General features: G+C 42.7%; 1 long non-coding RNA gene across 1 annotated transcript; it reads right to left on the reverse strand.

The window, feature by feature from the left end:
• Positions 1 to 4,006: 4,006 nt before the first annotated feature.
• LOC140686874 (uncharacterized) lies at positions 4,007 to 16,830 on the reverse strand. Its single transcript, XR_012060853.1, has 5 exons — positions 16,620 to 16,830; positions 7,216 to 7,363; positions 5,942 to 6,001; positions 5,028 to 5,222; positions 4,007 to 4,281 (listed from the first exon to the last, which is right to left on the reverse strand). It is a non-coding gene; the product is annotated as an uncharacterized lncRNA (long non-coding RNA).
• Positions 16,831 to 17,057: the final 227 nt, after the last annotated feature.

Consider the following 17,057-nt stretch of genomic DNA (forward strand, 5'->3'; position numbering starts at 1 on the left):
GGTGGGCACCTGCATGGGGCACTGAGATAAGAAAGAACAGACACCTGGCTCCACACCGACCTGGGGCTACCTTGACCCTCCTCTTCTCCTAACCATCCACAGCCAGCCCATAACTGCATCCCGTCAGCCCCACTCCCCAAATGCATTCCTCATTGGCTCCCACCATCTCTCAACTGGCCCAATCCAAGAGCCTCCTACCTGGCCTCCCTGCTTCCTGGGTCCCTGCCATACATTCTCCACATTATCTTTGCAAAATGTGAGTGAGAGAAAGTTACTTAAGTGCTTAAGCTATCATGACTGCTTCTCACTGTGCTTAGAGACTACACTCCTTTCCGTGCTCCTGATGCCCTTCTAAACCTCGCGTCTCATCACTCTCACCAGCGCTGGCTCCAGTGTCTCCACAAACCTGCTGAGCACATTTGTGCCTCGGGGCCAATGGACAAGCTGCCTCTATTCCATGGGTGACTTTTCCCAGATCTTCAAATTCCAGCCTCCTTATCGCCATCTCAGCTCACATGTAACCTACTCAAAGATAGCTTTCTTAACTCACTTCCCCCCAAGTCTCCCATCTCAACACTGTGTTATTTCTTCATTTCAATCTGACATTGTTTCCTTATTTGCCCGATTATTTTTGTTTTCTCGGTTGTCCTTGGCCTCCATCCCCCCAGCAGCCTTGCCCAAACAGCATAAGCCCCCGGGGAGCAGCCGGCGCTGGTGCTCTGAGAAGACACATGCTGAGCGCGACATTACAATCACGTGGTGTAGTGAAACGGTGTCGAACAGCAGATACAGAAAAGCAGTGAGAATTTCTCTCTTATTTTATAATTTAAATGAAATATAACATTTACTCCTATGTAATGAAGAATTTGGTAGGTCTTTGTTCCCAGTTCCTAGGCAGCAACCGCTAAAGCCTCGAAATTTCCCAAGATAAGAGTGTCTTTGCTATTCATGGTGGAACCTTGGATGGCTTGTGTTCATGAGATGACTCAGGATGGGGACTGGCCAGCCAGAGACACCAACCATGTGATTAGAGGAGTGGGGCTTTGAGCTTTGTGACAAGTGAGTGGCCACCAGGAGAGGAAGGGGCTCAAAATTTAGGGCTAAGGAAAGGTTTGACTTACAGTTAGGGTTTGGGTTAGCCATGTCGGTAGTGACCCAATAAATCATGGCTTTGTAATAAAGCCTGCAGTAAAAACTTGGGGCAACGAAGCTCAGAGCTCCTGTGAGCTTCCTGGTTGGTAACACTCTTGGAGGACTGTCACACTCAGATGCCATGAGGACAACCCTGAGCCCTTCCCACTGGGGTGCTCTCCACAACAGCTCACCTGATGAGACCTAAGGGCTGCTGCTTGTCTGTGCTTCGAGGAGGAGCCCATTCCCTGTACAGAAGGCCCTGATCACTGGGGCAGCTGAGGTCCTCTGACGGAGGCTGAAGTGGCACTGGGAATCAGAAGCAAACAGGTGAGCGTCACTGTCACAAAATGTTCACATGTTCTGTTGATAAAATTTGGTGCTAACACTTCATGGTCATTTGTAAATAAGGGGCCCTCACTTGCCAGGAGGGATGGAGGTACCATATAATTTTTCATAATTCTCACCCAGGATTAATATTAACCCCTTGAGGGTCATTTGCAAACGTGGGTGGAAAGGAACGCTTGGATGTCACAGTCCTGGGACCACCGTGGGTACCTGGTGAGAGCCTTGCAGATGCTTAATGTTCTACAACCGGGCCAGTGTTCCACAGCAAAAATCTAGTCCACCCAAGTGCCCAAACTGCTGCAGTGGAGGGACACCTGATGGTCCAGCCCCCTCTTTGGACACCCGGAGGAACTTGGACCCTGACAGGTTAGGGGCAGGGTCAATTCTAAAACCCAGGCATTTTTGTCCCCACAATTCAGTAGTTATTCAGTGACAGCACATGGAATATAAACAACAAAGTAACTTGACATGATGTTATATATTTAGCTTACTCAAGAAACAAAGTTTAAATCCAGTCATTCTCCTTCCCACCTGACCTACTTTCCTTTGTCTTGTACTAGCACCAGATTATTACCCACCCAGCCTTAACAAGGGTCCTGACTCCACTTACCTCCCTCCCAAACACCACATGAGATGATTCCTCAGCCTGGATGTGGGACCAGCAATTACAAGAAGCTTTAGTGGAAAAGAACTGGTTATGCACAGATACCAACTAAACACTGTAGATTCCTGGTGTCCCACAATAGTAATCATGACAGCTGTTTGCAAGTGTCCCCAAAGTTCATTTAAGACTCTCACTGCTAATTTTGCTGGGACATAAATATGAAACATGTGGACTGCTGGGCTGGACTGCTAAGCTGGGTCTCTAATCCAGGAAGCTCAGTGTCTGCTCCCTGCACCCAGCTCCCTGTTCTGTTCATGCATATGCATCAAGAAGCTGTTTAGTGTCCATTTTAATATCTTAAACAGTGCATTTCAATATTGTCTTCATCCACAAATACGTGTACCACACAGTAGTAATGATCAATCTTAGTATTTGCTTTCTTTGGTCTTAGAGAGTCAGATAAATGGATAGCAAAGATAACAAAGTCATAGAGGGCTATAATATAGTATTTCCTTTATTTCAATGACAGGATTTATTTAAAGAGCTTAGATATAACATCCTTGCATTTATGGCATCATTAAGCGTCTGAAGCTGTTACATTATAAAAACTTCATTTCTAGCGAGATGTTATCAGTTAGAGAAGCACTCCTAAATTTGAGGGGTTGCTGTCATCTCAGACAGAGTCCCTAAAAAATGTCAGCAATCTGCAGTATTGCCATCATGACAAGAACCCAGACAGATGAAATTTGGAAAGCCCTGTGGCTTTCTAGTGTACAGACATAAAATGGTATTTCAGAGGGAAAAGCCTGAATTACAGAAAGTGATAAATGAAATGGTCTAACATGCATTTCCCTTTCAAAGAACTAATATGTCTTTTGTCGATAATAACATCTGTCAGTAATTATGAAAAGAGCTGACAGATGCATAGTACTTAATATAAGCCAGGGCAGTTGTATCACTGACACAGATTCATTAATCCCCATAGCATCTCTACGAGGTGGGTACTACAATTATCCCCATTTTATTGGTGAGGAACTTGATAGACACAGAGGGTAAATGACATTTACAAGGTCGACAGCGAGAAACCAACACAGGTGTTCCAGCTTGAGTCTACGCTCTTGGCCACTTCTCTTTTTTTTTTTTTTGGTGGTGGGGAGATAATAAGGTAATTCTGGTGGGGGGTGGGGAGGTAATTAGGGTTATATGTCTATTTTAGAGGACATGATGGGGGCTGAACCCAGGACCTTATGCTTGCTAAGCATGTGCCCCATCACTTGAGCTGTGCCCTCCCCTCTAGAGTCTATGCTCTTAGCTGCTAATCCTCACTGTCCCACATGGTAACTGTGGGGGAAGTACAGTTCATTCATTCACTCGTTAAACTCAGCCTTCCCGGTGCCTGAGATTCAGCAGTGAACAAGACAACATGTTTCCTGCCTTAAATGAGCTTGTCGCCTCCTGATATATTATCTTCATTTTACCCAGGAAGAAACAAGGTCAAGAAGATTAGCCTTTTCCTGTTAACACCGGAGGATACATGAGGTGCTTTATTTCAATTCTGCCATTTGACTTACACCATGGGGAGGGAAAGCTGCCTTGCAAATCCTGGAGCTCACAAACCTGTTAATCCTGAATTTTTTTTAACACTGTCCCTTACTTGATACTTGATCTGAGAAAGGATGAAGTAAACCTAAAAATGTTCTAAGAGAGCTTGTGGCTTATACAAGGTAACTAACCAGCCACTGTTTACTATCCTAACAGGAATCTGTAGGCATATTTCTTTTCTTTCTCTTTTTTCCTTTTTATGGGCAGCTTTTAAAAACCAAATCAAACCAACCAAACCAAATCACTGATAATTCAACAGCAGGTTCTAAATCACCCCCAAGACAGCAGCTAAACTCGGTTTAGACTTACAATGCGGTTTCTGGTGGTTGGATTGAAGAATGTATCTCTATCCTGAATATAAAAGTCTTTCATGGAGCTCTTCTCAAATAGGGCAATGAAAAATTCTTGTTCCGGTTGTTGATACTTTCATCCACTTGGAGGACTTTCATCAAACAGCGGAAGTTATCAAAGGCTGAGGACCGGGTTTTCAAATCATTGGGCTTCAGAGGCAATATTATGTGCAGTATCTCAGCGTATGTACAGAACACCTCCCACAGGGGGTGTACTTTTGCAAATACAAGCTTGTCATCCAAAACCTATATTGGGAGAATGAAAACACAAACCAGGAAAATATTTTCACATTTTTAGTATACAGATTTTTCCTACGTTGCTGGTAGTTAAAGCACTTGTGCAAACACACACATATGTCACACTGGTAAAAGTGAAGATATAATAAAAATAGATTTGCAATACATCATACATTTTTGCCTTAAAGATAATTTCTTTGTTGAAATTACTGAAAAGTTTTTTAAATTCCTTACAGTTCCTTCATAAAATAACCAATGTTTTAGACAAAGAAAAGCAAACTTGTTAATTTTTAGTCCAAATTAGTAACTAAAAATAGAAACACCAAAATATTCTTTGCAGTGGTATTGTAATGACAATTTTTTAAATTTCTGAAACCTAGAACTATTTACATATCTGTTCAATATATTGTTAAACAGCCATTAAAAGGGATTTAAAAGATTTATATTTATTGATATGGAATATATAATAAAAGGAGAAAACAAAAAAATGTGAAATAATAATTTTCCTTTTTGGAAGGGAAAAATATCTTCATTTGAACAAAAAAAAGTTTAGAAGGATTTTATGATCCTTTATATATAATTAAGGTACAGATGGTTTTTAATTCCACTGTTCTTTCACTTTCAATTTTGGGGGTAACTTTTTATAATAAAAAAATCTTTAAAAATGTTCTTGCATAAATACATTAATAGATATATTTATGACTATATTCTCTGGCTATTAAAAAAGATCTCCTAGCTGTGGATCTGAAACTTACATTCCATAATGCAGATTCTGACTGACTCGCCTCCCAGCCCACAGCAAAGGCACGGCTAGTGTGACATGTTTCAAATACCATTCCAAGGAACATGCAGGCTCCCAGCCAATGGCTGCAAGGGGACTGACACTGATCTGGTTGCTCCCAGCTGCAGACCATCACAGATGAGGTTAGATCCACAGGCTCATATTTTCTCTGTCAAAAGAAATCAGAAAGTGTTAGGCTTTTACTTACACCAGGGAACAAGAATTTGTTTTTTTATGCAAAAAAAACAACAAACCAATTTGAACCTGATGAAAAGACATTTACTCAAAACAGCACAGTAGCAATGAAGGTGCTCTGGCAGACAGGGACTTGTTGGATTCCTGTGAGTGCTGGACTCCTCACATGGAATTTCCTTGGCACTCCAGAAGGCCTGTGGTTGTCCTCATGGGTTTGTGGCCATAAGTGGCACACAAAAGTCTCTGGCTTTGCCACAGTTTCAAAGCCTTTTTGGCTTATGAAAGGTTTTGCCCTCAAATGGAGTTTTCTTGAGTCCAGTCACTGATGTCATTTACCAGAGTTATAGTCCAGATCTGATATTCTAGACTCTTAATATCTTGCAGACATTCAAATGGTTCAGGTTTGGATGTGTATTCACCTCTGCAGGCCTGGACCAAATCCGATAAAGACACCCGGACAAGTTCAGCAAAATACAAAGAAATTTTTCTCTCTGCAAGACTGAAATGTCTGTGAAGCTATAAAAACATCTGCACCTACAAAAATAGGGAGCCAACTCATCAATAACATATCTATCCATAATGCATGGACATTCAAAATAAATACTATATTTACTCCTATTAAATTCTATCTTGCTTTTGCCAAACTGTGTCCTAAACTGAAAGGAAAGTAGGTAAATGTAGAGAATTTTTTACCTTTTAAGAGAAAAAGGAACCCTCCTACTCGGTTGGTGGGAATGTAAATTGGTGCAGCCTCTATGGAGGACAGAAAAGAGGTTCCATAAAAAAATGAAAATAGACTTCCGTGTGATCCAGCAATCCCATTCATGGATATATGTTTGGAGAAAAATTTAATTCAAAAAGACACATGCACCCCAATGTTCACAGCAGCACAATTTAAAATAGCCAAGACACTGAAACAATCCAAATGTTCACTGACAGATGACTGGATAAAGAAGTTGTGGTATATTATATATATATATATATGTATATATACATGTATGCATATATATACACATGAACACACACACAAATGGAATAGTGTTCAGCCACTAAAAAATAAAATAATGACATTTGCAATAACATGGATGGACCTACAGGGTATTATGCTAAGTGAAATAAGTCAGAGAAAGAAAAACAAATATTCTATGTATTAACTTATATGTATATCTAAAAAATAAAACAAATTAATGACTATAATAAAACAGAAATAGACTCACAGGTACACAGAACAGACTGGTGGTTACCAATGGGGAGAAGGAGAAGAGGGGAGGCAGGAAGGGGTTAGGGGATTGAGAGGTAAAAATTACTAAGTATAAAATGGATAGGTTACAGGGCTGTATCATACAGCACAGGGAAATATAGCCATTATTTTATGGTGACTTTAAATGGAATATAATCTATAAAAATGTTGAGCCTCTGTTTTGTACACCTGAAACTAATATGATGCAAATCAACTACTCAATTACAAAATTTTTAATCAAAGTTTTCTTTTCATATTATTTGCAATAAGTTAGAAGCCAGCACTGTCAACAGAAACATAGTGCAAGTCACAATTTTCCAGTAATCCCATTTAGAAAATAAAAAGGAACAAGTGAAATTAATTCCAGTAATAATTACATTTATCCCAAAATATCCAATATACTATCATTTCAAAAGTGTGATTGACACTTTTAAAACTTATTAATAATATTTTACATTATTTTTGTTGTACAAAGTCTTGAAAATCTATTATGTATTTTCCACTTATAGAACATCTCAATTCACAATAGCCACATGTGGCTGGTGGCTACCATACTACACAGACCAGATTACACCATTCACACTTCTGATAAATTAACTGCTCTTATTTATTTAAAAAACTTGCAGAAAAGGGTTTAGATATTCCCTCTATCAAACAAAGCAACCTTGACAGGTGGGGATTATTTTCATTATAAAGTGAAAAATAAAGGTAAGTGAGCCATGCTTACATGTATGTTAAGGTAACAATACCTTCTTAATTCATTCAGGACTTTACAATCTTTCTTCATATGCCAAGGATTCACTGTCACTGCGCAATGTTTTTCACTACTATCATCTTTGTGATTGAGAGGCTTCTGATGACCCTGCTTTGTGCTTCTGTACATAAAGTAACAAAACAGAGAAAAAGACCTTATTAAAGATAATTTAGGGGGGAGGGTATAGCTCAAGTGAAAGATCATGTTCTTAGCATGCACAAGGGCCTGGGTTCAATCTCCAGTAATTCTTCTAAAAATAAAATAAATAAATAAAAACCTAATTACCACCCCCCAGCAAAAAATTAATTTATTACTTTAATTAAAAGTTTAAAAAAGATAATTTAGTGCAGGCTTATCAGGCTACAAGAGCTACAATGAATGCCCCCACCCATTAATTTAGAAGAAGTCTCACAGTATTTCTCAACATAAAGGCTAAAATATAATTGAGAACACTTCCTGATGGTCAGCATCATTTTAACAAAAATGTAGATAATTACGTCCCTGTTGTCAAATTTCTGTCAGAGTTGGGCATGGAACATTTAGTTAGTAAAAGTGACTTTGCAGCTCTCTTTGAAAGAAATGCTGAGAAATGATCTTTTCTGTTGGAAATTAGCCTGCTTTTAAATTCTTCAGTAGGCATAAGTGTTTACAAACCAGGCAGGAACTGGATTATATTTTACATGTACTTTAGAAACTGATTTGAATTTTGCCCTCTACCTGCAAGGCTATTTCTTAGGTAATAACATAAGCAGGCCACTATACTAAATTTTGTTTCCCTGTTTGCTTAATCCTCACAACAACTCTGTAAGCTGCTATTATTACCCCCATATAACAGATAAAGAGCTTGAGGCAGAAAATAATTTGGGTAACTTGGTAAATGGTGGAGCTGGGTAAGACTGCAGCCAGTCTGACACTCAGGTCCATTCTTCTCACCAATGTCTGATACTGCTACCTACATTCAGCAATGACCGCTAATTTCATATTTAAGTGTGTCATTTCTAAAAGTGCAAAGCTATATTAGTACTGCTGTGTAAATTATCCGTTTGAGATGTGATTGCCAAAAAAAAAAAAAAGAAATAAAATCAGGGTGCCACTGAGGGGGGGCAAACTGCATATGGACGGACACAAGGGACTTTGTGAGGAAAAAGTTGCACAAATCTAGAAATAGCTAAAATGGCTGACTTGTACAATTATAATGTGTGAATTTTATGGCCTGTAAATTACACCTTAATACAGATATTAAATTAAGAAACTGGGATACAAAATTAAGACTAAAACACATATATAAATCACACAAAGAACAACAGGCAAATATCATTATTTACTGCACCATTGTCCTTGATGCAGCTTCCTATCCTCACCCATTCCTGAAAGGATGATTCATTTTTAAAATAGTCTTTTAATTTATTCAGCAAATAATTTTTGATTGCCTACTATGTACCCAGGACTAGTCTAGGCAGTTGGAATAGATAAATAAACAATACAAAATCCTGTCCTCACGGAGCTTTGTTGGAGTCTAGCTGGGATGGGGGTGGAGATGACAATTCACACAACAGAACAGCAGAGGAGGTGGCATGTTAGGAAAGAGGAACCATGGAAAAATCAAAAAAGGGCAAGGTAAAGAGAGTTTAGGGTATGGGATGAGGGTGATGTTGTATTAAATACCAGAGCAGGCCACACTGAGGACTGAGGTTAGAACTAAGACTTGGAGGTGAGAAGTCCCAGGTGGACGGAATAACCATCACCGAGGCCAGCGTGCACTTCGCATGTTCCAGAATGGGGGCACGGCTGGAGCTGCGGAGAAGGGTCAGTGCAGATCCTGTATGGCCTTGGAGGACGTTGTAAGGACTGTGGCTTTTACCCAGAGTGAAATGGGGAGGCACTGCAGAAGGACGACACAATCTAACTTAGGTTTTCGAGGCTCACTTGACTGCCAGGTGAGAATAGTCGAAACGGGTCAGAGATGAAAGGAGGGAAGCCTCTGAGAAGGGCTGTGCAGGAGGAGAGGACAGTGGCTCAGGGTAGGGAAGCAGCAGTGGAGGCAGGAACCATGGTGAGAAGTGGCTGGGTTCTGGATATGTTTTAAAGGCAGTGTTAAACCAGATCTATTGACAGAATTCATGTGGTATGTCAGTGAAAGTCAGAATAACTCCAAGTTTTTTGACCCAAGCAGCTGGATGGATTAAGTTTCCACTAACTGAATGGGGGAGGTTGCAGGAAGAACCAGTTTGGGGTGTAGGAGAACAAAGAGCTCAGTTTTTACACATGTTGCTTTTAAGATATCAGAGTTTCAAGTGAAGATGTCAAATCAGCAGAAGATTGTAAGAGTCCAGAGTTGGAGAGAAAAATTCTAGCAGGAGACAGAAATGTGGGAATCATGGGTCACACAGGTGGCACAGGAAGACATGAAACCCAGGTACTCAAACATTAAGATAACCTGGCATTAACCATAGAAGTTGTCCTTGAGGGCCTGCCTACTAGGTGTGGATATCAGTCCTATTTCCTGACCACTCGAGTTTTAAAAAGCAACTTACAAATTAATTCGTGCAAGACACTGCCTCCAGTGGGTGGGTCCAGAGCTGGAGTGGGAGAATTGGATGGTGCACACTACTCCCTACAGTAGAATGTGTGTGTGTGTGTGTACACATGTGTGTGTGCGCAGGGGGATGAGATACACCTGGCTTAAGAAAAAGAGCTAGTAAGTCTAGAAGCTGAAAGATGAAAGAACATCCAGATATGGTAGAGGGAACAGGGGAAACACTGTGTACTGTAAGACATATCCCCATAATGCCATTTCCCACCATCCTTTCATCAGGAACACAGTTGGAAAGGGGGGAATTATGTAGATACGTGTGATGTACACAAACTTTCTGAGTATGTAACACAGAATATCTACATATGTAGCAAGTTAGTGATATTTATATATGCTTCAAGTTTAAAAACAAGTTCACAACAGAGGGAAAATAAAATACTGAGGAGTGGTAGAAGTATCATAGAAGGCCTTTCAATGCTCAGAATGGAAGCAAAATCAGCTTCACCCAACAAAGAACGTCAATAAGAGTCAAGAATGTTTATATTTGCTTAAGAAATTGAGAGTTACAACTTCCTGCTTTAAAGAATTAACATAAGACAGATACCACACTATAAGCAACGCCTATACTGGAGCTTTCTTAAAGCTATTTTAGTTCCTGCTTGTTCTGATGTACTCCAGACACTCTGCAAAGAAAACCTTCTATTCAAAGGCTTAAAGGAATAAAATAAGAAATAACACTGCATTCTTTTCAGTGGTCTCTGTACTGAAAGTCACTTGCAAATGCAGCACCCTGCCACAGGTCCACATTTTTAACAATAAAGACCTTTGCGCAATTTTTCAATTGCTATGTGACTTTGGGTCAGTCTCTCACTTAGAAGCAGAATGGAGTACCAGAAAATGACACATCAGGTCTAAAACTACAGATGTGGGAGATGAACCTACACCAGGAAACAGCTAAGTGGGAGGGTAAGGTTTACCTTTTAAGTTACCGTAAGTGCAGTTACACCTGCTCCCTGCTTCCCCTGTGAAGTGAAGAGCTAGTCTTTTCCAGAAAAGCTCTCATTCTGAGAACTGTCTTATTTAAAATATTCGGAGATTCTCTTTTAAGGTTCTTGCACTTTTAAGCCTTTCCCCAACTCTACATCCTATAACAATTGTAAAAATTATCCTATAGCCTATTGTTACAGAACATACTCTACAAAAGCTGAGGTTTCCCAGGGTTTGGATCCCAGAACTCTGCTACCAGATAATCCTAAAGCTTTCCTTCCATAACAGACTCTTCCGCCAATTCCCAGCTGTGGGCAAATTCGGCTTCTCAGACCAGGTAACTTTCTAACTCTGCCTATGAACACTCTGCTGCCAGTAAAGGAACTCTCAGACAGAAAGCACACAATGCCCCTAGTGAGGGTTGCCTCCTTCAATCAATCAAGATGCCATCACCAAGCAAATACTTAAACCTACTGCAAAACCTCTGAAGACATCTTACAAACAATATAGTTTGTATAGATGCATACTATTTGCTCTGGAATAGTGATTTCCAATGGAAGTAACAAAGGACCACATGACCCAAGCAATTTTTTAAAACTGCACATAACCATCCCTCTTCACGTGAGGATTCAGGCAAGACGGTCTTACAGGCCTAGGTGTAACAGAATGACAGCACCTCTAGGAGTAGGGTGAAAAGCAGCGAGGTAGACTTCTAGTGAAAGGGGGTGATGTAATAGGCCCCATCGCCCACTTACCTACCAGCACAGGACAGTCATCTCAGATCGAGAACAAACACTTTGGGAAACAGAGGTTGTTTGTATTTTTATGGTATTCTGGTGGAAATAATGCCCTGAGTCATGTGAAGTTGTGGCTGCAAAATTGAACAGGGGACTGGACATTTTCACATTCAGGACAAAAATAGCCCCTGGATAGCCACCATATCTGCTCTCCCCTTTGCCTGTTCACCCCAAAAGCTGCAGGACTCTCCTGCTTGCAATGACACCCACCACTTCTCACAAATTCTTGCCAAGTTCACATCAGCAGCTGGTGGTGTCAAAGTCACCATTTGTACTGCTATGAAGTCCCTCCATTTCTTTATATCCCTTCTATTTTCTCTGTTGTCTTCCTAGCTACACTTGCATTCACAAGATGGTTACCTCACTAACATTGCCTCTGTAATCAGTCCAGGATATAGGAAGTAGAGATTCAACTGTAACCAGTCCCAGAATACTTGTCATGCCACACTAGTGTCCCAAAAAATACTCTGGCATCCCTCATCTCACTCAAAGAACCACTGCATTACTTAGAGGTTGTAAAATTAGAGGGCTTTCTCTACTGGGAAACACTGTGGCTTGTGGTAGAGTTGTGATTTCAGTTTTTGCAACTACTTACAGGCAAAAAGACATGGCCCGCAAATTTTCTTCAAGCGTTTGGTATTTAAACTTTCATTAGATACAGAGCCGGTGGACTAACCGTAATCTATGAACATATGGTCATATTATCAAATAATGTTCATGTCTACCTTACAGACATGTAAGAACTTGGATTACACCTGCAAGCCTCTAGGACTTTAGAATTAGATGTGAAGCATCCTGTGAGATAAAAAACCTCCTATCCAGTCACAGAACACAATTATAGACAACATGACACTAATGTCACTGAATACATTAGTATAGTCCATGTATGGTTAAGTTACATCTCCAATTTCTCAGAGCTGGAAAGGAGATGTCTAGAAAAGCTGGAAAAGCCCAATTACCAAAACAGCTCAAAAGTTAAAGCAGACTCCTGCACCTCCCAGAGCAGAGGGCGGAGGGGGCATTGCCCAACACTCTGTCCTCCCCCAGGATGTGGCATGTGGGGAAGCAGGCAGGAATGGGTGGCTGGGACTCGGAGGTGGAGAGATGATGAAAGCAAGAGGGGAACTGCTCTGGTCCTAGAACAACAGAGCTGTAAAAAGCTCGGCTTCAGTTCAACCAACTCCCTCTCCCACTTTCCCTCCCACCTACGTGACAAACAGAGCACAGCCAGGCACTTTCTGCCCATGACGGTGACTACTAGTAGGAAAGGGACCAGGATAAAAGCATGTCCTATAAAAGATCAGTCTGATTTTAAGGCTATGTTATAAACAATGAACAGCACTGTCAGAGTGGGACACTTGTGTGGCGCTCAAGTAGGGAGGAGGAGGTTGAGGATCCATTTCCAGCACTTCCATGTCTTTTATCACTCCTATTTCTGACCTTTCCTTTGCCACTTTTTGAAGCACTGCCATCACTGGCAGGTAAAGGGGCAGCAATGTGACTTGGCCGTTTGGCTGATGGGGCTACATTTCCCAGCAGTGGAATGAAAAGGCACTGGAAGAGGATCAGCTGGAAGATGTGAACTGCGGTCCTGGCCTGTGCCAAACACTAACCAGGTGACCCTGGGTTAGGCTCTTAGTCTCTCTGGGCTTCCGGCTGTTTACTTATAAAAGAAGGTTTTGTCATTGCACAAATATATCCAATATGAAATGTAACATGAAAGTCAAACATAATGACATCTCACCTGCTTGCTTCAGGGAACTGTACAAGCACTGAACACTATGTGAATGTAAACACAGTCTTAAGAAAACTATTGAGGTAAAGCACTAAACTGAACATGGAGATAAAGTTTTATGGATTTTCTTGGCTTTCTTTTTTAATTGCAACACTGAATTAATAGTTATTAGCTATAATCCACACCACCACCACTGCGAATAAATAAAGAAGGTAAGCACTGCCTGGATGCCTGTTATTGCCCGATGCTAAGCAGGGTGAGGGGTATAAAGGAGGCTGAACAAGTGAGTCTTCTCCAGTTACCAGCTAAGTGAGGAGACACATTGGAAACCACCCAGGAATGGTACCAAGTCAGTACTCAAATCCAAGATTACAGACAACTGATCATAAACAGTACAGGAATACAAAGAGGAGCTAGAAGTATTTGGAATAAATAGGGAAGACTCTATGAAGGGGATGGGGCTCCAACTAGTTCTCAGGGCAATTCTAAGCTGTTTTAACTGAGGACTGGATAGGAAAAGGCTGGTGACTCCTGGTTTTTAATAAGGCACAGGTTACCCTAGGAGGCTAAGTTACATAATGATTGGAACAAATAAGGTAAGTCCAAAATGATGAAGGGTCGAGACTCCCTGGCTGAGATCTGGTTGTGTTAAGTCTTTGACTTGACTGTAGATGTGGGAGCACCAAAACTGTAGGTTGACTGAAAGGGGGGGAGAGAATATCCAAGAATTCAGCAGAAGGAAAAATTCATGTATCAGGGATGAAAGCTCTTCATCAGAGTATCAGCAATCAGAATAGACACTTGAAACCAAAAACATACAGTTCAAGAAGCTGACAAAATGTGGAGGGTGGTGAGAGAAAGATAAATCAAAGACCACTCCAAGCCTTTGTGTATTCAAGACCGGAAGAATGATTATCCCACTGAATAAGTGGAGACGCTGCAAGAAAAAAGATTATGAAATCAGCTTTAGACATGTTGAATCTGACGTATGAGCTAAGAGTAGGTTTTCTCTAAGAAGCTCAAAATTCAAAACTGAAGCACAGATGTTGAGTACAGGCTTAAGATGCAGATGGACAAGACATGATAAATCTCCTAAAAGAAAACATAGGCAAAACATTATCTGACATAAATCTTAGCAACATTCTCCTAGGGTAATCTACCCAGGCAATGGAAATAAGAGAAAAAATAAACAAAAGGGACATAATTAAACTCATAAATTTCTTCACAGCAAAGACAACCATAAGTAAAACAAAAGGAAACAACAACCTACGAATGGGAGAAAATATTTGCAAATGATACGACTAACAGAGGCTTAATTTTCAGAATATATATAACAGCTCATACAACTTAATAACAAAAAAACAAACAACTCAATCTTAAAATAGGCAGAAGACCTAAACAAGCATTTCTCCAATGAAGACACAAATGGCCAATAGGCACATGAAAGAATGCTCGATATCACTAATAAACTGAGAAATTCAAATCAAAACTATAATGAAGTATCAGCTCCCATCAGTCAGAATGGCCATCGCTCAAAAGTTCATGAATGATAAATGCTAGAGAGGCTGTAGAGTGAAGGGTACCCTCTTACACTGCTGGTGGGAATCTAGTTTGGTGTAGTCATTATGGAAAGCATGGAAATCCCTGAAAAAACTAAAAGTAGGCTTACACTATGACCCAGCAATCCCACATCTGGGTATATAACTGGAAAGAACTCCAATGTGAAAAGATACCTGCACACCAGTATTCACAGCACCACTGTATACAAGAGCCGAGACATGGAGGAAAGCTAAATGTAGCAACAGATGACTGGATAAAGAAGTTGTGGCATATTTATACACTGGAATACTACTCTACCATGAATAGGACAAAATAAAACCATTTGCAGCAACATGGATGGAGCTAGAGATCGTCATTCTAAGTGAAAGCAGCCAGAAACAGAAAAATACCAAATGATACCACTCATATGTGCAATGTAAAAAAAGAGAGAAAAAGACACTGTGAACTCATCTACAGAACAGAAACAGACTTGCAGACTTAGTAAACAATCAAGGTTACCAGGGAAAGGGGATAGGAAGGGATAAATTTGGGAGTTCGAGATTTACAAATGTCAGCCACTATATATAAAAAGAGATTTTAAATTAAGTTTCTTCTATATAGCACAGAAACCTATGTTCATTATCTAGCAATAACCTATAATGAAAAAGCTGATACAGCCACCAACTGAGGAAGCAGGAGAAGAAAGGAGAGTTAGTTATGCTGGGCTAGAGCCCACTTCTAAAATCCTTGTCAGCCACTGAGGCTGCCCCGAGTACACTGAGCTTTCCTCCCAGGGACAGGCTGACATGACATGCGTCCTGCAAACCTGGGGCAGCAGAGGCCGTCCCCAGGTCTGGCCCTAGGGGAGATGGGAGCAAGTCCACCTGCTCCCCTTGGGGCAGCACCCCTCCCTGCAGCCCCCGCCACCTGACTGCACCACGCCTGCATCTCAGGAAACCACTGACTTGAAAACAACTGATCCACGAACCTGGGCAGCGGCAGGGAGATGGGCAGCGACCTGGCAAGCTGGTAGACTTGCCCCCATCTCCCCCATGGCCTGTCCAGGGCTCGGCCTCTGCTGCTCCAGGCACGGTCCGCAGGTCAGCCTGCTCTCGGGAGGAGGGCACGGTGTGGTTGAAGGCAGTGGCGGGTTATGGGGTCTGCCCATGGGAGCCCTTGGATTTGCTTCAAACTCCCCAGCGCATGGCCTGAGCTTGGCCTCTGCTGTCTCAGGTTCGTGGAACTCAGGTTACAGGTCAGCCTGCTCCTGGAAGGCGGGTGCTGTGCTGTCAGGGAAAGGCGGCAGCTGCGATGGCGGGATTGGGGCTGCCCTGTGAGAGCGCGGGGGTTGCAACAATTTCCCGCTGCTGCTGCAGCCATCCCAGCACACTCATCGCACCGAGCCCATCTCCCAGGAGCAGACTGACCTGTAACCTGAGTCCCACTAACCTGGGTCTTTAGAGGCCGCCCCCAAGGTCAGGTCGCAGGTAAGATGGGAGCAAATCCATGGGCTCTTATGGGGCCGTCCCCATTCCATCCGAGGCCCCGCGACCGCACCGCACCCACCTGCAAGGAGCAGGCCATCGTCTGAGGGCCAGTCGGAGATGCTCTGGAACCGTCCGGCGCCCTCCCAACTCCCGGGGCTGTACCTGCTCTCCTAAACCCGTGCATAAGCGGCGGCAAAAACACGGTGTTCAGGAATTACTAATACCGGGGTTACCACGAACCACAGCGGCGGCTGGGACCCGCCTCAGGGTCCTAACGGGACGCGCGGCCGGGACCTCACCTCCGCACCCCTCCCTGGGCGCATCCTCAGCTGCACAGCCCAGGCGTCACCCGCCGGCTCCCCGAGCAGCGCGCCCCCACCAGCGCCCTCTTAACTGTCCGGCAGCGGCAGCCGAGCCGCGGGCAAGCGGCGGCCCAGGCCCCAGGCCGTGTTCCTCTTCCAGGAGCTGGTCCAGGAGCAACCGGCTGCCGCCAGCTTCCACGCGTTCTGGGTGGGTTCCGGCGTCCGCGCGTCTGTCCGTCTGCGCGTGCGCGCCCCTCCTTCTCCCGCCCGCAGCGCAAACTGCTCGGGTGGGTCTCCTGCTTTACCGGCCCTGGCCGCTGGGGCCGGGAGGAGCCAGGTGGGGCCCCTCCTGCTTGTCCCGCTGGGTCTCCATCCCCAGAGCCTTCACCCAGCCACCGACTGGGTCCTGGCATTGAACTAGAACCACGACTGCCC

This window comes from Vicugna pacos, chromosome 18 (genome assembly GCF_048564905.1).
Source record: "Vicugna pacos chromosome 18, VicPac4, whole genome shotgun sequence".
Taxonomy (NCBI): domain Eukaryota; kingdom Metazoa; phylum Chordata; class Mammalia; order Artiodactyla; family Camelidae; genus Vicugna; species Vicugna pacos.